This window comes from Drosophila ficusphila, unplaced genomic scaffold, assembly GCF_018152265.1.
Source record: "Drosophila ficusphila isolate 14025-0441.05 unplaced genomic scaffold, ASM1815226v1 contig_580, whole genome shotgun sequence".
In the NCBI taxonomy this organism is placed as follows: Eukaryota; Metazoa; Arthropoda; class Insecta; order Diptera; family Drosophilidae; genus Drosophila; species Drosophila ficusphila.
Window position 1 is genome coordinate 536,445 of NW_025064510.1, and position 16,789 is coordinate 553,233.

Below are 16,789 nucleotides of genomic sequence, written 5' to 3' on the forward strand. Positions count from 1 at the left end.
AATTTTTTTTTCAGTATTACCTATTACCAAAGAGTGTATGCAGAACCTAATAAGAGGACTTAAGCAAAACACCCGTTAAAAATAAGAGGATAAATTTTAAAATTTTGTTTATTAATTATAAAATAAATAAATTCTTTAAGGCCAGGTTCCTCAATTTTGAAATAGTATAGAATGAGTCCCGATGGTCAGCAAGACCGAGAAGTAGGTATAAAAGAGTGAGAAGCGCTGCGGGAAACCCGGCCGCTCGAACGCCTTAAAAACTTCAAACTGATTTTTCTCCGAACCACGTTTTTTCGCATGGGTGACACTCTCATTTCGGCATTTTACTCTTAAGATATCTGGCTATGGCCGGAACCAGAACCAAAAATATTCATTATTTTTTAAAAAAGTACTAAACAATTAAAAGTGAAAAAAGTGTTAAAAAAATTCAAAAGTCACCCATTTTTTTATTTTTTATTGGAAAATTTTTCATTCTGGTTCATCCCATAGCTACTTCGATGCAGAACACGAAATAATTTTAGTTTTTGCTTTCAGATAATTATTTTTTAAGTAATCATGTCACCCATCTACGAATCGGATGAGTTTCAGACAGAGCTCGCAAATAACAGTCGACCGTTTCTCGTTGTCTGCTTGTAACAGTCTTCTACTGACTCTTTACGAAAAGGCTCAGAGAACGACCGATTTATGGGTTCGTGAATGGGTTCGGTTACGCTCAGACCGAAACCGTTTTTTTCTATTCGGTTTTGTTCTGGTTGCTCCAAGACCGTCGTTTCAGTGAAGCAAAAGGTCTTTTGCATATCGACGCATTTCCGCGAATGTATCGTATGTTGAAAAATCAAATTTTACAGGAGAAGCTTTTTCTTTATTTTTGTATTTCGGTATTTTTGTGCGATTGCAGTATTTCCATGCAAATTTGTATGGACATACGATAATTTCGCGCGCACATTGTAACATACGATAAAATTGAAACTTAATTTTTATCGGAACTATAGGGCTTTCAGTTATAATATTTCACAGGGTAGTGGGACATAAGGTGCCTAACAATTTTGCATTAAAATCTCAATTTCGAAAAAAAGCGACAAATGCGCAAATGCGTCGATATGTATTGGTATACAGTGCACGTATAGGCAAGCAAATCGTTAAACATCGCACTATGAGGCAAACGACCAGTTTTTGTGGCATTTATTAGTAACTTGAAAAGTAATCAACATTTTCGGGATCTGTTTTTTGATTCGAGTTAATAAAAAAATAAAACATGTTTTTTAAGAAAAATAGGTGTGGCTTCGCCCATATTTTAATAAGATTAAAAAAATTTTCTTTTTTTTTTTTTTTGACTAGAATTACACAGCCACACAAAAAAAAAAAAATTTTCGGGCCCGGAGGTCAGACCATGTTTTCTATATGTTTTCGGGGTCGCTGAATCCGAATCCGAGGTCCAAAAAACCCCAGCACGTCAGGGTTCTGACATAACCTCAAAAAACCTCATACAAAATTTTATTCGAGTCCGTGGGCCAGACCATGTTTATTATATGTTTTCAGGGTCCCTGAATCCGAATCCGAGGTCTAAAAAACTCCAGAATGTCAGGGTTACGACATAACCTCAAAAACTTGATAAAATTTTTATTTTCCGAGTTCTGGGCTCAGACCATGTTTACCATATGTTTTTGGGGTCGCTGAATCCGAATCCGTTGTCTAAAAAACTCCAGTTTTTTTTTTTGATGTTATGTGGTAACCCTGACATTCTGGAGTTTTTTAGACCTCAGATTCGGATTCAGCGACCATGAAAACATATAATAAACATGGTCTGACCCACGGACTCGAATATAATTTTGTGTGAGGTTTTTTGAGGTTATGTCAGAACCCTGACGTGCTGGCGTTTTTTGGACCTCGGATTCGGATTCAGCGACCCCGAAAACATATAGAAAACATGGTCTGACCTCCGGGCCCGAAAATTTTTTTTTTTTTGTGTGGCTGTGTTATTAAACAAAAAAATTAAAAAAAGGTTCTTAGCGTTTTCTATAGTAAAATGTTTGCGAGCTTGGCCAAGTGCCATGTCTTCTCTCAAACTGTGTTAAATTTCTATTGCTAGGTTAGCACCTTAAAAGTTAAATTTTGAAGAAAGTGCACAAAAGTGCACTTTTATATTAACTGAGTATACGAAGAATTGATTAATCTACAACATAAAACAAGTTTTAGAGCTGGACTCAGCTGGACTCACTTAGTTGCTCTATTTAAAAACAAAAATTTACGATTACGTTTCAAATTTTTGAGGTTAGAACTTACACAAGATTATAGGGACGCCACAATCAATTTTTAGAATTCAAGCTCACAAACACATATTACAAACCATTCTGAATCGACTTCCATTCACACATTTTACATAAATTGGTTTTAAACGCGCTTTTTGAACCTTTTAAAGTTTAAACAAGTACAAACGATTTTACAGCACGTGCTTCTGTTAAAAAACAGCTGACTTTGACAGCTGATATTTTAACAGTAGTGCGGTCTGTTAAAATTTTAAATACGTAACATTTTACCTCAATGTTATCTTAGCTCATTGCGATTAAAAAAAATTTTTTTTAACGATTTTTGCGGACGAAATATATTAATCGTCTTCGTGAATTAAACGTGTGTGTGTAAATGCGAAGACCGTTTGCGTTGAGTTTTTCGGTCATCTAAGGAAAGGAGTAACTAGCTACTGTGGCCATCGACTCGACAATTGATAACGATTTTGTTACATTTATATTTGTAATTCAATATTTGATGAAAGGGAATATTAAATAATTAATAGGGGTGTTTAAATTTGATGTCAAATTTTACATATCCGTATGAAAGATAATAACAGTTTAGCCGACTTTCCCCATTAAGGATGTGCTTATGTGTGAGATTTGTATGTCCGCAGAGGTGACCAATTTCGGATAAATGGTTGTTGTTATTGTAAAAGTTTTGTATCCTTGCAGGGTGGACAGACTATCACTGCAGATGATATATCTTCTCTTAAGTTTGAGAGCAAATTTAACTGCCTTAATAATAGACACTGCTTCCGCAGTAAAAACTGAGTGGTGGTGAGATAGCTGACCCCATGAAACAATTAATCCGTGTTGGTTGTGGCGTCGGACTCTAAACCATCGGTGTAAAGCCATTTCCAATCGGAGTTTTTAGGGGTAACTTCTTCAAATAGCTGCTTAATCACGTTGTGATTGGAGTTCTTGATTTTTGGAAATCATGAAGTGTAGTGTCTATGGCGGTGAAGTGCGGCCAAATGAGTAAGTTTATTTAATTGAGCTTAATAACATGTTATTGTTCAACTTTTAAAGAGTATTAGAAAAAAAGTTATGAGAAATCGAAAAATATTAGGTTGTCAAAAAAGTCTTGCGGTATTTTTATTGAATTTTCAATTGTTCATAAAATTGGTTACAATAATGCGATTCAAGTCAAATATGCGCCGTTTTGTTCGATGGCGCGTTCCCAACGAGATGCCAACTTCATAATGCCCCTCTCATAGAAGCTCGCTTCCCTATTGGCAAAAAACTCGGAGAGCCAATTTTCACAGGACTCTCTTGTGGCCAACTTCAGACTACCAAGCGCGTTCGCTATGGACAGAAACAGGTGGTAATCACTTGGTGCGAGATCCGGACTATACGGTGGATGCAAAAGAACCTCCCATCCGAGCTCCCGGAGCTTCTGGCGCGTCACTAAAGATGTGTGTGGTCTGGCGTTGTCCTGGTTGAAGACAATTCGGCCTCTGTTGATCAAAGATGGCCTCTTCTGCATGAGTGCTGTCTTCAAGCGGTCCAGTTGTTGGCAGTACAGGTCCAAATTGAGCGTTTGGCCATAGGGGAGCAGCTCATAGGGGATTATTCCCTGCCAATCCCACCAAACACACAGAAGAACCATCCTGGCCGTCAATCCAGGCTTGGCCACCGTCTGGGCCGCTTCACCGCTTTTCGACCATGACCGTTTGCGCCTTACGTTATCGTAAGTAACCCACTTCTCATCGCCAGTCACCATACTCTTCAAAAACGGGTCGATTTTATTGCGATTTAGAAGCGATTCGCATGCGTCGATACGGTCAAAGATGTTTTTTCGTGTGTGAAAACGTTGAAACCATCGTTGTGCGGTGGAAATGGAAACTGTATCGAGTCCATAAACTGCACAAATTTTATTGGTGGCTTGAGATGCATTTTTGCCTTTATCGTAGTAGTACTGTAAAATATGCCGTATTTATTATGACTTTATAGCTAACGAACGACTTAAAAGAAAAGACAATCAATCAAACACGTGTTAGCGCGTTAAATGAGCTTTCCAAAAAGGTATTGCATGACCTAATGCGACGAATAAAACAAGAACTTTCAGCGCCAACTAGCGAAAATACCGCAAGACTTTTTTGACAACCTAATATATATAGAAATAATGGAAAAAAAATTAAAACGTCTTTGTATTTAGTCCCAAGCGCAGGATTTTTAAAATATAGAGTTTTCAGATAACCCTTGGTTCGAGAAAAAATGTCATTAAAATCCGACCACGTTATCATATAGATGCCATAGGCAAGTTCCAAAAATCTATATAGAAATAACGGAAATAAAATTATAACATCGTTGTTTTTATCAGACAAACATGATTTTTGAAATACAAAGTTTTCTAATGACTCTTGAATTACAAATTAAATTTTATCAAAATCGGACGAAAATATGGAAAATTAATAAAAAAAAATCGTCACAGCGATGTTGTTTAGCCTTTATGTATTTTGCTCGACATATTTGGTGACTGCATGTAAGCTCGCTGCCTTTCTTGTTGAATAATCGTTTCAATAATAAGCGTCTAATTTTCCAATCTCACATAACACTGTGCGACAAAAAAATGTTTAAGTTGATTTTTTCTTATTTTTCACTTCTACTAGTCAAAATAAGAATATAAGTTTTTGGATTTGTTAATATCAATAGCCAATCAGCTTTTACGCACACTCAAATGTCCGAAAAACGCGCGTTTTTGCATATTTCACAGCCTTATAATCACATATTGGGAAAATATTTTTTCACCGTTATAAGCGTTTTATGCAAGTTCAATATCTATTAATTAAAATGTATTAAGCAAATATACCGTTAGGCTTTTATAACAATGCTTTAAAATTTTTTTCTCCCAGTTTTATACTCTGGGCGACTACGTATGGAACTTGTTACGCGAGGATACCTCTGAAAAAGCCAAAAAAAATCAGAAAAAAATTTCACTTTAAAAAAAAATAATAGTTTATTGGAAGTAAAAAAAAAAATAATATTTTGTGTTAAATATTTTCATAATAATAATTTCATTAAATTTATCATAAAAAAAGAAATCCTATCACTTAGAAGGTGGCATAAATATTTTTGTGCATAACTTATGCACCTTAACCGAAAACAATCAAAAAAGTAACTTAAACAAAGATTTTGTTAAATTTTGTCGCACAGTGTAATGCCAATTTTGGGTCTCCCTAAAGTGGACATGCAGTCTGCTACGAAGCTAAGAGATATGTCGGATAAAATAATTGCTAATCTACGTGTTCTTCAGTCAATGGGTTCGGTTGAGTAAATTGCAAACTGTTTTTGTATATTTTTCGATATTTCCCATATCAGCTTTATGATGTAGTTATTCGATTTTGATAAAATTTTATTTGAAATTCGGTATACTTTATGGGGTCTGAGGTGTCTCCTTCATTGCGTTGCAAATTCCTGACTTAAATTAGAATACCCTCTGCAAGGCTATAAAAAATGTAATAATATACCCCTCCAAGAGAAAGAAAAGTTCGATCAATTCTCTGCTCTACCGCTCACCAAACAATAACATAAAATCGGCTCCCAGACCCACACACCCCCTCGTCTACATTACTATGGACACGAAAATAAAATCTTTTCTCACTTCTATGTGGCAGCCCCACCACTAGGATAAGTTGCTTCTCGGTAATCAAAATCCAAAGTTGATTGCCATCGTGCATAACGTGTTTTTATATAGCTCCACCGAGTAACTAAAAATACTTCGAAAATAGCCGATTTTTATCTCGTAAACTGTGCGTGAAACACAAGAATAGATAACGAAGTTATAGACCGCAAAAATACAATCTGGCCAAATAATAAAGAAATAATCAATACAAAATTTGGTGCGTTAAAATATTGTCGAAAACGGAATCGGGAATGGATAACAGCACAAGGCCCAATCGAAAGACTAAGCGGAATCACTCAAAATAGAACGCGAAACAAAAGCACTCAATCACAAAACACTCAAGAAGAAACATTCGAAGGAGTTCTGGAGTCCAATTTTGTGGCTCAAGAAAATCAAACGGGGCCAGCATTCTGAGAATCCATGGTGAGCCGATGGTGGAAGGGGAAATATTGATTCATTTGTTCAATACCATGTGCTTCAACCTACATATTACACCCGCGCCTGCAATAAAAGAAATATTCAGAACAACACGGAGAAACGCGACAACCACTGTGGTCAACACAGCGATCATGTTTAAACTGGAATGTTTGGGAGACAAGACAGCTATTCTATGAGCAACGGCGACATACCAAAGAGAGACTAAGCAGCAGCTGACTCTAAAGCACTTTGGCATTGACTTTCCTGCTGTGCTTATATTAATGAGCAGCTTCCGAAAGAATAAGCAGCTTGTTGCAGTTTTTGCGCAGAGGGGAGCGGTGCACATAAAAGAGCGTGAAACCAGTAAGATTGTTACAATTGAAAGCTACCAGTAGCTTGTAGCTTGGAAGAAAAGAGAGCCCATAAACAGTAGCAGACAAGTCGAAGTTTCCCCACTTCAAACTAATAATCACTCTTTTCGATCTAAATACTAACCACTTTTCTTTAATCAATGAACACAATTTCTCCCTTTTAATTTTTCTTAATCACACTCGTGTTAACTCTTTTTCTATTTTATCAAGCTTATATTATTATCTAAAAATTTTCAATATGCTGTATATTGACAATTATTTAATAGGATAACTACCCAAAATGACACTAGCTAACGCAAAATCCAATGCGAACAGTAAAACTTTAGTTCGTATACTTTCCAGTCGAAAGCCTGGCCCACACGTATGCCGTATAAATGCACAAAGCTTAAAGAAAATTGATGAATACAGATTTATGTTTGTAAACTCTAATGTCGATACATGGTTAATGGAAAAATACTACTATTTCCAGTAGCAAAAGATACTTGATCAAACACAAGCTGGTAACACTAAAAGTGTTCTGATCTCTCTCTTTTCGTAATTCCTCTTCTTTGATTTTCACTATAGAATGGACAAGTTGATTTCACAAGCGCATATTAAAGAAGATATATAATAACATAAAAGAAACACACGAATCGTTGTTATTAATTGTGGATGGGTGGATTTTTTGCAACAGGTTATGGACCCAGCAATCGCAGATAATTTCATAATTGAATAAGTTTTACAATTTCTACGAAGTGTGAAATCGACGATAGCGTGTGTGTGTGAGCACATTGAAGGGAAAAAGGAGGAAACACAATTTTTTCAACGATCCAACCATCCAGAGCGGTACAAATCCAACAAGAAGGGTAAAAGGCAATAAAAAAATGTAATAAAGGATAAGTGAGTATAAAATATAACGACCATTTAGTGAACAAATCTGTGTACCCGTAAGAACCCTGCAGTTCCAAAAGTGCCTTGTCGTGGATGACATGGACGACTACCCACTGATGTCAGTGTCCGAAGCACCTGGATCCGCACTGATGTCATTTCATATAAAGTTGTTGTATGGCATTTAAGGATTTGACATGCATGTCGCTCTCGATGACCATTTTGTCCGAGTCATCGAGCGAGGCATCGATGGCTTATACGAATTTTGTATGGAGAAAATTCGTATAAGCTATTGATGCTTTCGTTGCTGACGTGGAGGCGATGTTGTCATCTATGGCAATGTCTAAAATGTCATCCCCAAATTCATATGAAAAACAATATATATATATATATATTTTTTTTATTTTATTAATTAATCTTATTTTAAAACATAAGAGATACATAAATAATATGAAATTAGAAAGTTTTTGTTTACCATTTATGTGGAATATTTGCAGGACAACGGCTGTATGGTACAAACAATATTTTTATTATTACATATTATATATGTAATTAAATAGCATTAAAAATTCATTTCATTGACCCTTAGGTACTATGTGCGCGCGAAGCGAATTGACGCTCGTTAGAGTCGTAGGTCGGCGCACGCCCTGAGACCGAGCGCGCGGACCGTGCATGATGATCTTGAATATTCTATAACTCAAAAACTACTTTTGATACCATTCTGAAATTTTAGTATGTTTATCAGAAGAATTTGAAGGATTTATTGTGATAAAAAAAAAAAAAATCAAAATTGTCCAAATTGGAGAAAAATTAATTTGTTGTAAACATTTGAACTTTTTGTGGTGAAAAATTGTTTAAAAAAATTATTTCACGAAAGTTTTGCAAAGAAGAAGGAAGGATGAAATTTTTACTTCCTATAGATTTTTTTTCTGCGACGTACGGTTATTGAGTTATTGGGGCTGGAAAACGCGACTGTCATCAATAAAAAGGCAGTTCATCAAAAGTTCAAAAAATCATAACTTTGTCAAAAAAATTTTCTGAGCCATATAAAAAAATACGTGTCGATTTATTTTCGATAAAGAGCATGAAAAAAAATATCTCATCGAATTTCCCAATATCGACTGTAAATCTGATATGGAATCACCCATATACATATATTGTTTTTCATATGAATTTGGGGATGACATTTTTAGGCTTGACATAGATGATTTCACTAAGGACACCCTCGCTAAAGCCAGCGATGAAAACTTCGCCTCCACGTCAGCTACGAAAGCAACGATGGCTTATACGAATTTTCTCCATACAAAATTCGTATAAGCCACCGACGACTCGTTCGATGAAACGGACAAAAAGTTCATCGAGAGCGACATGTATACCGAAAACGGCAATCCCATATAAAATGTCTCTATGAAATTTCGTCGCTGCGGCAACGGTTGCTACCCCCGCTGTCGTCGGTGCGGCTTCGCACACTTCATCGACGACAAAGCAATTTTGGAACTGCAGGGCATGTATGCACTTGTTACAGTATATGTTTGATTTTAAAAATTTTCTCTCTTTCTTTCCTTGTGAAATACCCATAATTTGAATAGAACAATAATGAATAAGTTGAAATATTCGTGGTGAGAAATATTCCGTATGAAAGTTTCGTGTAAAGGCTCTTTTAGCAGAAAATTATGTTTTATTTGTAATTGAGAAAGAGAAGCCAGGAGAGGTAAATGAAAGCTGGACGAAGGCAGAGAGATCGGCAAAAAGCATGATAATAGAATTTTTAAGTGACTCTTTTCTCTCATTCGCTGACAATAATTCGACTGCCAAGGAGATCTTTGAAAAATTAGATTCTGTATATGAGCGAAAGAGTTTGGCTACCCAGCTTTCAGTGCGGAAGCAATTATTAACCTTTAAATTAAATGGCGACAATTCCCTCATAATTCATTATAATAAATTTGATGAATTAATTTGCGATGGGGGGATGGGGGAGAGCATATAAGGAAAAGTGTCTGACTGCATTCAACTTGGTGAATGCCAGCATGATCCTTATCACTGATCTCCTCAAGCCGACGCACTACCTCCACGTGGTTCTCCCTGGATTGCCATTTAACATCCGTTGAGTGGCAAACTAAAGCGCGCGACGAGAGTCCTAGCTCTTCAAACTAGGTTGTGGCGTAGGACTTGAAATCCACCCATATAAAAACCAAAATTCAATGAAAGAAGCAGAAGAAGCCTCGGAACGGGACCGATTTAACGTTGACGACCATGGCAAACGAAAAAAGGACAATGATTTGAGAGTATGCACGTGGAATGTACGAACACTGTACAGACCAGGTGCTGCTCAACAACTATCAGATACCCTCAAAAAATGTAGGGCCGATATCGCTGCTATCCAGGAAATGCGATGGATAGGGCAAGGTTGCATTAAGAAGAAGGACTGCGACATCTACTACAGATGCCATCCAGAAAGGCATGAATTTGGCTGTGGCTTCGTTGTTGGCACCAGACTGCGGCGCCGAGTCTCTCACTTTCTGCCAATAAACGAGAGACTTGCAACGATCCGAATTACTGCCAAATTCTTCAACATCAGCCTGATACGCGCGCACGCTCCAACCGAAGAAAAAGACGATATAACCAAGGATACTTTCTATGCGGAGCTCGACCGAGCTTACGGCCGCTGCCCTTCTCATGACATTAAAATCCTCCTTGGGGACTTAAATGCCAAGGTTGGGCGAGAAGACATCTTCGGTGCCACCGTCGGGCGATTTAGTCTACATGAGACCACCTCGAGCAATGGTCTCAGATTAATAGGCTTTGCTGCAGAGCATAATATGGTAGTTCGTAGTACTGGGTTCCGTCATTTGGACATACATAAGGCGACGTGGCTCTCTCCCGATCGACTGACCAGAAATCAGATCGATCATGTTGTGATCGATGCAAGGCATGCATCTAGCGTACTCGACGTGCGATCCTGTCGGGGTCCCAACATCGACTCCGACCATTATCTTGTTGCAGCTAAGATTCGCACACGGTTATGTGTTGCGAAGGTTGCACGTCGAGGACTGCTGAGAAGGCTGGACATCGGAAAGCTGCAATCACAACAGATAAGGGATGCATTCTCCACTCAAGTCTCTGGCCTATTGAGCCGAACAACTCCAACACCTGAAGACATCAGCGATCAGTGGGCGCTCATATCCCACTCCCTGCGAACTTCCGCAGAAAAAGTCATTGGATTCCAGCGCCCCCCAACAAGGAATCCATGGTATGACCGGGAGTGTCGGGACGCAACAGCTGCAAAAGACGCCGCCTACCGAAGAACACTGCAAGCTGGGGCTACACGGGCTGTTGTTGTGGTCTACAGGTTAAGGAGAAGGGATGAGAAACGCCTTTTCAGACGCAAGAAAAGAGAACATGAAAAGCGAGAGTGTGAAAGCATAGAGAGCAGCAGATGCCGAAATGAAGCTCGTAACTTCTATCAGAGGGTTAAGCGTCTGACCCAAGGTTGTAAGACTGGAGGAGTTGCATGCAAGGACAATGACGGAAACCTAGTCACAGATGCAGAGATTGTGCTGAAGCTATGGAGGGATCACTTCTCAAGCCTGTTAGCTGGCTCTGGCACGGGCTATGAAGATTATGATCCACAAACCCCAATCTATGGTACTGATATAGATGTACCGACCCCAAGCCATGCCGAAGTCAAGGATGCAATCCAACGACTCAAAAACAATAAATCTGCAGGTGCTGATGGCCTGCCGGCTGAATTGTTTAAGGCAGCTGGTGATATGTTGGTAGGGGGCATGCACCAACTAATCAGCAAGATATGGCGTACGGAGAGCATGCCCGAAGATTGGAACCTCAGCATGATCTGTCCTGTCCTGAAGAAGGGTGATGCCACATTGCGCACCAATTACCGCGGCATTAGTCTTCTTCCAGTCGCATACAAGGTCCTTTCGAGCGTACTGTGTGAAAACCTGAAACCCCATGCCGAAGCACTGATTGGACCTTATCAGTGCGGGTTCAGGCCTGGCAAATCCACTATTGACCAGATTTTCACCTTGCGCCAAATCCTGGAGAAGTCCTATGAGAACCAGATCGACACCCATCATCTATTCGTCGATTACAAGGCTGCATTCGATAGTCCCCGGCGAGATCGCCTATATGCCGCCATGTCTGAGCTTGGTATACCAGCGAAGCTGATACGGCTTTGCAGGATGACATTGAGCAACACCATCAGCTCTGTCAAGGTAGGAAACGCCCAATCCGAAACCTTTAGTACCAAGTGTGGTCTCAGACAAGGTGACTCGCTATCTTGCATGCTCTTCAATATTCTAATGGAGAGTATTGTAAGGAAGGCTGGTGTGCATCGGACGGGCACGATTCTGTCAAACAGGTGTGTCCAACTCCTTGGTTACGCTGATGATATTGATATCATTGGCCGAACCAAGCGTGATGTTACAGCAGCCTTTGGGGCTATTGAAAAAGAGTCGGCTAAAGTAGGACTAGCAGTGAACATGGACAAGACAAAGTTTATGGTGTGCTCAAGCAGAGAATCGCGGCGTCTTGATTCTCAGCTGACTGCAGACAGCTATAGCTTTGAGTCCGTCAAGGAATTCATCTACCTTGGCACTGCTATAACTAGCACAAACGATGTCAGCCTAGAGATTAAGCAGAGAGTCACACTTGCCAACAGGTGTTACTTTGGGCTCAGTAGGCATTTCAACAGTAGAGCTCTCTCTCGACAGGCAAAAATAACACTCTACAAGACGCTCATTCTTCCAGTACTCTTATATGGTGCGGAGTGCTGGACAGTGGTGCAATCCGATGCAGCCGCTCTTGGAGTGTTCGAGAGAAAGACTCTCCGCAAGATCTTTGGTCCGATTTGCGTTGGCGATGCCTATCGCATTAGATGGAACCACGAGCTGTATGAGCTGTACGGGGATGTTGATTAGAGGTGGAGAACTATCGATGGCACTATCGGGACTATCGATGGTTTGCCACTATCGATACGCAATCGATAGCTGCGCGCACTCTCGATAGTGGTCAATCGCTATCGTCGATTGTTGTCGATATTTTGGTTTTCCCATGTCTACGTTAAAAGTGCAAAGGAAAGGAAATTGCGCGCATTTGTTACAGAGTTTTATAAATTGTTATTAAAAACATAAGGGATCGTTTTCTTCAAATAGGTAAGATATTGTTATTTTGTTGTTATATTGTAATTTTGTATTATAAAGTTAAAAGCCAAATTTTGTGTGACAATAACAAAAGTGCTACGTGAGATGCCATTACTGCTACTACGGATTGTTGTGAAATACATACGCATATATACATACATACGTTTCTTTTTCACAAAGGTAAATACATAATAATAAAAGTATAGGTATATATAAATAAATATTATTAGAAACACTAATTAAATTAGTTTTTTTTGAGTGTACTCTGCACTTTCAACAACTATCGACGATAGATTTTCTTTGCTATCGCCGATAGTTGATAGTTTATGAAAACTATCAAGCGCTATCGATGGCGCAGACTATCGATAGTTCTCCACCTCTAATGTTGATGTAGTCAGTCGAGTTAAAATTCACAGACTCCGCTGGCTGGGTCACATCGCCCGTATGGAAGAAGACGCTCCGGCCCGTAAGGTGTTTGATGCGGTAATTGTCGGGAAACGGAGGAGAGGACGACCCCGGATGCGTTGGCAAGACCAGGTGATGGAAGCCCTGTCTACATCCGGTGCTGCCAACTGGAGAAGGCGCGCCCAGGACAGGGATGCGTGGAGGCAAATCGTGCAACAGGCTGTGACCCGTCAAGGGTTGTGATGGCCAATTATTATTATTATTATTTGCGAATTAATGGCATCGGGAGCAAAAATCGAGGAGGTGGATATAGTAGCACACCTTCTTTTAACACTACCTTCCATATATGATGGTGTTGTGACCGCTATAGAAACTTTATCTACCGAACATGTAACGCTTTCTTTCATTAAATTAAGATAAGATTAATTAAGATTAAGATAAAGAATTTAAGAAAGGATAAAAGCAATAAAGTTCTACAAGCTGTACATCTCAATAATAATAACAAACAGAAGGCACCGACCCTAAAATCGAAATTTAAGGCTAAACCCTCGAAGAACTTTAAATCAAATTTAAAATGTCATCATTGCGGTAAAAAGGGGCACTTTAAGAAAGATTGTTATAGTTTTAAACGGGGATTGGAGAACAGGGACAAGGAAAAACAAGTCCAAATAGCTAATGCCGATCCAGGTAGTTCGTTTGCGTTTATGTTACGACAGGTCAAAAGTTACACAGGTGACGCTGACATATCCTTCATATTGGACTCCGGCGCTTCGGACCACATGATAAACAACATAAACCTGTTCTCTAACTATTCGACACTGGATACACCAATCGAGATTGGAATCGCAAAGCAAGGTGCTTACATATATGCTACTGCGAAGGGAACAGTCCAACTTCGTACTAGCTCCAATACAAGGATTACATTGAAGGATGTTCTGTCCTGCAAGGATGTTCCAAATAACTTACTGTCCGTCTCGAGGATGCAGGCTGCAGGTTTGACTGTACAATTCAATTCAACGGGAATTCGAATTTCGATGAATGGACACGAATTGTTTGAAGGTATGTGTGAAAGCAATATACCGATAATTCATTTTAAAATAAACCATGAAGCATATTTAATTCACTCTAATAGAAATAAAAACTATAGTTTGTGGCATGAAAGATTAGGACATACTAGCAAAGGGAAGTTTTTAGAAATTGTACGAAATAATATGTTTGAAGATATAGAAATTATAAAAGATATTCAAATAAATAATAAATTATGCGAAGCTTGTATAAATGGTAAACAAACTAGACTGACATTTGAGAAAGTTAAGAACAAAGAGTATGTTAAAAGGCCTTTATTTATAATTAATTTCGATGTTTGTGGTCCGATAACTCCTTCTAGTGTTGATGGCAGAAACTATTATGTGATATTTGTCGATCAATACACACATTACTGTGCAACTTATTTAATGACTTACAAATCTGAAGTATTTCATTTCTTTAAAGATTTCATCGCAAAGTGTGAAGCTCATTTTAACTTAAAGGTTGTCAATCTTTATATCGACAATGGTAGAGAGTATTTGTCAAATGAGATGAATGATTATTGTAGTGAAAAAGGCATTAGTTACCATTTAACGGTTCCACATACACCGCAATTAAATGGAGTATCCGAACGCATGATCAGATCCATAACTGAAAAGGCTAGAGCAATGATTAGTGGATCTAAGTTAAATAAAAGTTTTTGGAGTTTAGCTGTTTTAACAGCAACATTTTTAATTAATAGAACTCCAACTCCAATTTTAAATGTGGCACAACAGAAAGCCAAAATTGAGATATTTAAAAATATTTGGTTCAGTAGTATATGTGTAAAATGCGGAAAAGAAAATTCTTTTAAATGCATACCGGTTGGTTATGAACAAAATGGCTATAAGTTGTGGGACTTAAGTTCAAAAAGGTTTTTGGTAGCAAGAGACGTGGTTGTTGATGAAATCAATAACGAGAATACTAGGACTGTTGTAAATGACTTTGAGTTCCAGAATGAAAGTATGGAACTGGTAGAAAGTATTCAGAATGATAGTATGAATAATCTACAACTGTCTACTGAAATTGATTCAGAAGCAGAGAAGTCAGATGTCCCGAATGAGAGTACGGATGGAAAATCTGATCATGTTGAATCAGATAAACAGCCTAATGATACCACAATTTGCAAAAATGTCGATCCAATTGAATTAATTGGTGAAGAATTTCCTAGTGTGCAATTGAAAGAAGATAAAATTGAGGTCAGAAAAAGTGAAAGACTAAAGGATAGGCCAAAAACATCTTATCGGTTCTTTAACAATTGTTTAATGAACGCGCATACTTTTTGTAGTGATATTCCTAATAATTTCAATGATATTAAAAATAGTACAGACAGAATTAAATGGGAAGAAGCCGTAAAAGAAGAATTAGATTCTCATTTTTATAACAAAACTTGGACACTTGTTGATAGGCCTCTAGATAAAAACATTGTTGATTTTTTTATTATAAAAACTGATGACCATGGAAAACAAATCAGATATAAGCAGTGGCGGATCCACGGGGGGGGTTTTCGGGTCCGGACCCCCCCCATGGGATCATATACTTTCAAATTTTATGCTTTTATTGGGCATGTTGGTGGAGTTGAAACACAAAGTTATTAATAAAAATTCGTAATTTTTTGAATGTTTTACACAAATTTTAATTTATTTTCGAATAATAAATCAAGAAAAAATATTATATATGATCCACAAACGGTTCTAGTCACTCTTAAATTTTCGAGGTTTTTCAAAAAACTTTCTGAGAATTTCGTCTTCAGTCAAAGTTATGCGATGATGAATGTTCAAAGATGCAAGACCATTGAGACGCTCTTGACCCATCGTGTTTCTCAGATAATCTTTCATTCTCCTCAAAGTCGAAAATGATCGTTCTGGAGTTGCTGTGGTAACGGATATCACCGCCAAAACCCATTGGGACAGTTTTAGATCAACCAAAACATACATTTCTAGCAATAGGCTTTGGGTCATATTCTTGGTTGAATCTAAATCGATTCCATTTAGCCAAGTTATTGACACTTTTCACCAAACTTTCTTTGTAATTTGTTAAATATATATTAACATTCATAATACCGGCAATAAAAACTTAGTTCCCGACCCCGGATGCAGCCATATAAGCCCAAACCATGACATGGTCACCGCCGTGCCAATGCATTGCTTTTAACTTTTTAGTTTCCATCTTCGTATTGGAACATCTCCTCACTTAGCGTCTTCCAACCAACCCAAAATAATAAAAAATTGATTCGTGTGCTTAAATTTCGTCATTCCAGAAATAAATCGGCCGAATTTCTAACACCATGGCGAACTTGACCCAAGGCATCATATTCGTATACTTTTGAATACATTTTTTCATGCAACTTGATCATTAAAGTTATGGTGGTGCAATATGTTCCGAACTGTATTTGGGTAAAATTTTTTGACAATTTCGCTCAATCTGCGCAGCAATTTTTGAAACCGATAGCTTGAGGTGTTCCTTATTTTTCCGGACAAAACAGCGCTCCTCGAGATCGTTGAATATTTGGTTTGGTGCAACCCGGCCCTTTTTGTAGCCCTTTCTTGATCTAGAACTGTCCCAATGGGATTAATACGCCAACACAGTCTC

At 38.2% G+C, this 16,789-nt stretch overlaps 1 protein-coding gene across 3 annotated transcripts in view; it reads right to left on the bottom strand.

Moving 5' to 3' along the window:
* Nucleotides 1-16,789, bottom strand: part of LOC108101714 (G protein-coupled receptor kinase 1) — a 253,093-nt gene that overhangs the window by 57,878 nt on the left and 178,426 nt on the right. The window lies entirely within an intron of this gene.